At 43.6% G+C, this 6,000-nt stretch overlaps 2 pseudogenes; both read left to right on the top strand.

Annotated features, from left to right (window-relative positions):
* The first annotated feature begins 227 nt into the window (after positions 1 to 227).
* LOC118631749 lies at positions 228 to 1,567 on the top strand (annotated as a pseudogene).
* A 253-nt stretch (positions 1,568 to 1,820) lies between these two features.
* Positions 1,821 to 2,429, top strand: LOC118631785 (annotated as a pseudogene).
* The last annotated feature ends 3,571 nt before the right edge of the window (positions 2,430 to 6,000 follow it).

Here is a 6,000-nt window from a genome sequence, read left to right as displayed (position 1 = left end):
CGGAGCATTGGCCTGTGGACCAGAGAGTACTGGGTTCGGTTCCTGCTAGGGTCATATACCAAAAAAAAAAAGAAAAAAGAACAGTGTTGATGACATCCCAGAACAGAAACCACAGCCTAAGGAGGAGGGGAAAGGTGCAGACCTGGATGTCAGGGCTCATGGAGACAGCACAGGAGACAGCAGGGTCGATGCACATTGGGAAAAGGCTCAGAGACAGAAAGAGCTTTATGAAGGAGCCCGGGAGCTGCTGGTATCACACAAAGAGGAGCAGTTTAAGGTGCTGGAGAAATTTAGGTATTTACCTCAGGCTGTTAAGGTGTGGAATCGCTTCTCCCCACCTGTAGATTGCATCCTGGCAAAACTCAAGGGCATTACATGGGAGAACAGGGACACTGTGCTGGATGCTTTTCTGGATAACGGCTTTCTCATCCCCACATTTGACCAGTTGGCGGCTTTGCAGATAGAGTATGAAGAAAACATGGATTTCAGTGATACCCTGGTACCAAAGCTGTTCTCTCAGTTCTGGAAACCTCTGCCCAGAGGCCGCACTCCCAGACCTTCATGCAGGCCCTGCTAGAGAGGAAGCTGTCAGAGCTGCCGGCCTTGGGGAAAAGTGGGATCCGGCCCACCTACATCCTCAGATGGACCGTTGAACTGATCGTGGCTAACACGAAGACTGGACGGAATGCCCGCTGATTTTCTGCAGTCCAGTGGGAAGCAAGGAAGAGCTGGAGGCTATTCATCTGCTCTGCTTGCCTTGCCTGGCCCCAGGGGGCTGAGTCCTGCTTGAGCTCTCCTTGCTGGGCCAGCCCCCAGCTCCTTCAGCTCATCTTCAAAGCCATGGGGCAGGGCTGCCAGAGGAGGAGCAACAGAAGCTGCTGTGCATCTGTTCCATTTATACCCAGAATGGAACAAACCACCTGCTGGAGGAGGGCTCAGAGGCATCCCCCGTTGGGAAGTCTGCATACACCCTGGACAGCCTGATCGGAGCCTCAGACCACTGGCTCCCGCTCTGGGCCTGAAGGAGAAGCCAGCAGCGGGAGGAGAAGGGCAGCCTTAATGATGTCAAGGAAGGTGAGAAGGAGGAGAAGGAAGTCTTGGATGACCAGGTAGAAGAGGAGGAAGAGGAAAATGATGACCAAGAGAAATGGGAGGAAAAGGAAGATAAAGATGAGGAGGAGGAAGACAGAATGAAGGGGGGGGGGTATCTTTGGAGGAGGATTCCCCCACTGTGGAGAATGCCAGACCCTTGGCTCAGAAAAAGGGAGCACTGCGGGGCTCTGCACGGGAAGTGAGCTCGTAAGACGTGTGGTGGGGCACCTTGCCCTTCGGCCTAACGCCAGGTCAGACTGAGGACCCAGCAGAGCTTCTGCTGGAGAACTAGGATACCACGTGTCTTTTGGACCAGCCTGTGCTACAGCAGAGCCTGGGACCCCCCACATCCACGATGGGCTCCCTGGGCCTGCGCTGTGGCATTGGTAGTGGCGGTAGCAGCAGCAACTTGGAGGGCCTTCTCTGGAGCCAAGGCCAGCTGCACAGGCTCAAAACTAGTCTGCAGCTCTTCTGATGTCCACCCCACTGCCATCTCTGCTGGGCAGGAGCCCACCACCTCGGTGCCCCTGATGTTTCAGGAAACAACCTGGGAGACAGTCCTCGTCGGCCACATCAGCTCAGCGCTCACTACAGGGTCATTTTGATTATGGTTTTTTTGTTTGTTTGTTTGTTTTTTGAAAAACAATAAACAGGCAACTGTTGTTTTGGTGTTTAAAATTAAAATTTTGAGGGCACTTTTTGGACCTGGTGGAGAAGAAGGCACCATCATGGGAGTTGACATCTACCACAGCAAAGACCAAAAGGTTGGGTGCAAGGGCCCAAGAGCCAGGATGACTACCTAAGGCTGTCGGTCAAGCTATCCAGGTTTCTGGCCAGATGAACCAACTCCACTTTCAACCAAGTGGTGCTGAAGAGGTTGTTCAGGAGATCCACCAATCAGCAACCTCTGTCTTTTTCCCAGATGATCCGAAAGATGAAGCTTCCTGGCAGGGAGGGCAGAACCACTGTGGTTAGTAGGGACTATAACTTATGATGTGTGTGTCCAGGAGGCACCCAAACTGAAGGTATATGTACTTCTTGAGAGCAGCCGTGCCTGGAGCTACATCATCAAGGTGGGGGACAAGATTCTTACCTTTGATCAGCAGGCTCTGGACTCCCCCAAGGGCTGTGGCACTGTCTTGCAAAATAATAGCCTGTACAATTTCTCTTCAAAAATATCAAATACAAGAAACACAAAGCAAGAGCCCGGAGGTGTGCAGGTATTTTGTCAAGGCCCCAGGAACCCTCTCAGCCACACCAAACCCTCTGTACAGTCCAAGGGCTGGAAGTTTGAGTGCAGAAGAGGCCCACAGGCCAGCCATGACTGCAAAAACTAACCCCAGATCTTACCTTGTTGTTAAAAAGTTTTTGGATGTTCAAAAAAATATCAAGGGGAAGAAACACAAAGCAAGGCTGAGGAACTATTTCAGATTCAAGGAGACTAAAGAGACGGAACAAGTAAATGCAATGTGTGGTTATAGACACGAAAAAAGAGCTACAATTTACATTATTGGAACAACTGACAAAATTTAAACATGAACTGTCTATTTGTTATATCAGTTCTAAAAATCTTGACTTTGATAACTTCATCATAGTTAAATAAGACAATATCCTTGTTCTTAGAAAATGTACACTGAAGAAGTTAAGTTTTAAGCTTCATGATGTCCACAACTTACTCTAAAATAGTGCTGAAAAGATACAAAAATGTACACATACACTGCAGAGAGACAATATAATAAAGCAAATGAAGTGAAATGCAAAGAGTTGGTGAGTCTAGGTGATAAGGTAATATATATACCAGCAACTCTTCTGTAAGTTTAAGATAATGTCAAGATAAAAGAAGAAGATAAGAGTATAATTTCTCTTCCTCAATCACCAACAATATCATCAATAGCCACATTTGAATATGGCCTGTCAATGAAATCATTGCTATGGGTAATACATTTGGCTGCGTGTTCTTGCATGAGACACTTCATTTTGGGCCCGTTTCCAATGCTCCAAATTGTCCCTGAAGCAAATTTGTCCAAATAATTGTGGAATAAACACATTTCAGAAACTGGCAAAATGTTCTGTCTGTCTTTCATCTAAGAACAGACATGGACTTTGGATGTGCATGTCAGGTAGATTTAGGGGCTAATTTTGAGAATGGGCTACAGTTTAATTAGTGGGATTTTGGCAACATGTATATATTCCAAATTTAGGACATGCTGCAAAATAACAGCCTGTACAATTTCTCTTCAAAAATATGAAATACAAGAAACACAAAGCAAGACCAAAGAACTATTTCAGATTAAAGGAGACTAGAGAGACATGACAGTTAAATGCAGTGTGTGGTTATCAACACGGAAGACAGAGCTGTGAAGGGGCATCATTACAACAACTGGGAACATTTGAACACAGACTATCAATGAGACAATAGTAACTCTGAAATTCTTGATTTTGATAACTGTGATATACACACATGGGGGAAGGGAGAGAGAGAGAGAGAGAATGAATTAGATGTGCATTAGGTCATGTTTGTACCACAAAGGCTGCTCTATCAGAAACCTCTTGCACTCCAGTAGCATCTTCCACTTACTGATGAAAAGAGAGAACAGATGCATTCATAGACCAGACACCTCAGAGATTATATCTTAGCTCATCGAAAAGTCCTGCAAGCTGGATTCCGTAGGCAGTGGATATTAGGTAGCATCTTAAGCAATTTTTTTTCAAATGCTTGTTAGAAATTCACGCACTCATTCACTCAACAAGCATTTTTAAGCCCTACTAAGCGTCAGCCACTGAGTTAAGTTCTAAAGTGTCACAATTTGCCTTCCTAGTACCTATAGTCAAAGAGAGAATGAAGGAGACAGGGTTAGTTGAGAACCTTAGTCATGGAAGAATTCACCCAATTCATTCATGTTTGTGTCATGCAACCCTCTTTCCATTTTCTAGCAGTTTCTCTTAAAGGATACATAAGTTAAGAAAAGGCATATATAAAGGCAAATGTAAATATTGTTTATAAAGAGAATTTATGAAAATCACCTTTTCCAACTAAAGTTAGATTAAAATGCATGTAGGGAAGATGTTGGTCAAAGGGTGCAAACATCCAGCTGAGAGAAATCAGTATAGGGATCTAGTGTATAGCATGTGACTGTAGTTGACAGTACTGTATTCTATATTTGAAAGTTGCTCAGAGAGTAAATCTTGAGTGTTTTCACCACAAAAAAGAAATGGCAGTTATATGACGTGATGGAGGTGTTCGCCAAAGGCATGGTGTAACCATATGGCAATGTATAGGTGTATCAGAGCAATAAGTACATCTTAAACGTACACAAGGTTACAGGTCCACTGCATTTCAATAAAGCCTGAAAATAATTTAGTGCATATAATAAGTTAAATTAATTAAACAAGGGGGCCATGAGACTGAGGTGGCTCTAATGTCCTGGTGGCCTATGTAAGGAAACGAAAATCCAAACCTGTAAATTCTTCAAGGTGACAAAATCCAAACCTAAGGACAGCCACTTACAGCCAAGTAGGCTTTGTGACAGCATAGGTGGCCCTGGAGAGTATTATGCTGTGTGAAATCAGCCAGTCAGAGAAAGACAAGTATCACATGGTCTCACTTGTATGTGGAATCTAATGAACAAAATAAACTGAGGAACAAACAGGTCCAGAGGCATGGATGCACGGGGCAGACTGACAGATCTCGGAGGGAGGGGTGTGGGATGGGAAGAGGGAAAGCAAGGAATTTGTATACATCTATGCATAGCCCATGGACACAGACAATAATGTGGTGAAGGCCTGAAGTGGGGTGGGGGCTTGGTGGAGGGAGAAAAGGGGAGAAAATGGGAGACATCCGTAACACTGTCAATAATAAAAAAATAAATTAAAAAATAATAACTGCTTTGCTTTGCATCTGCATTTTTCTATAAAAGTCTTTCCCCAGCTCCTATTAGTGGAATGCTTTTAACCATTTCCAGTTCATTGCTGCCTGATCTAACCAATTTTTGCTCAGATAAACTCTTAAATGTTAATGTGCCTTAGTTTATCTTTTGACAGTAACTTTGCGGTGACCCAAGTAAATATAAACTTAGTTTTTACTTTCTGGTCAACTACCACATGAGCAGTTTAACATGGGATTTTGGCAAACTTATTACTCATTCTTTTTTCCTTCAAGGCTTCATGCAAAGAGACTTATATATAGCAATTCTTAGCAAAATACCAACATATTAATAGCCAACAGTCTTCCCATATGTTTCAATCCAGTCTTTTTGGTAACATCTGCACAGGAGAACGTGGCTCAAGCGTGAAACCTCTCTTCTGAATCCAGGATGATTGGGTCTGAGAAATCTGTTTATACATGGAGGCAGAAAGGGAAGCTTGGCCCCTGAGCAGGGGTGCTGGGTCCTCCCATCTGGAAGACAAAGCCCAGTAATGGTCCCATGTTTGGGCCAATAGTAACATCTCTTCATTTGAGGGCAGGAGAGTTAGGAAAGGACTTTGGGATGGAGGCAAAAGTTTCCCTTTTTACCAATTCCTATGATCTTTATTAAGGATTCATTGGTGTGTTCTAAATCTCCCCATAGTTGTAAGCTTCTTGAGAGCAGAACCCTATCTTAACACATTATTGTATTTTCTTTATTTATAGTAATAGAGACTAATACATATTTGATGATCGATTGACATTAATTGCTTTGTGCTTTAGATGAGATTTTTAAAAGAGCATTCTGAGATCTCCAGGTGCCTTCAGAGCATGATTGTAAACAAATTTTTATTGTACTGTACAAGTACATGAGTCTTGGTTAATAGTTATTTCTGGATAAAGTAGCTTCTATAAGACTACAGCATCAACTGTTAAGAGTTTTACAGTATCTGTGTCATTATGGAGCAGCATTATTCAACAGCATAAAGCTGACAGTAATAACC

The sequence above is a fragment of the Molossus molossus genome, unplaced genomic scaffold, assembly GCF_014108415.1.
Source record: "Molossus molossus isolate mMolMol1 unplaced genomic scaffold, mMolMol1.p scaffold_m16_p_16, whole genome shotgun sequence".
NCBI classification, from domain to species: Eukaryota; Metazoa; Chordata; class Mammalia; order Chiroptera; family Molossidae; genus Molossus; species Molossus molossus.
The sequence above is the reverse complement of the archived record's forward strand: the minus strand, read 5'-3'. Positions and strand labels throughout refer to the sequence as shown.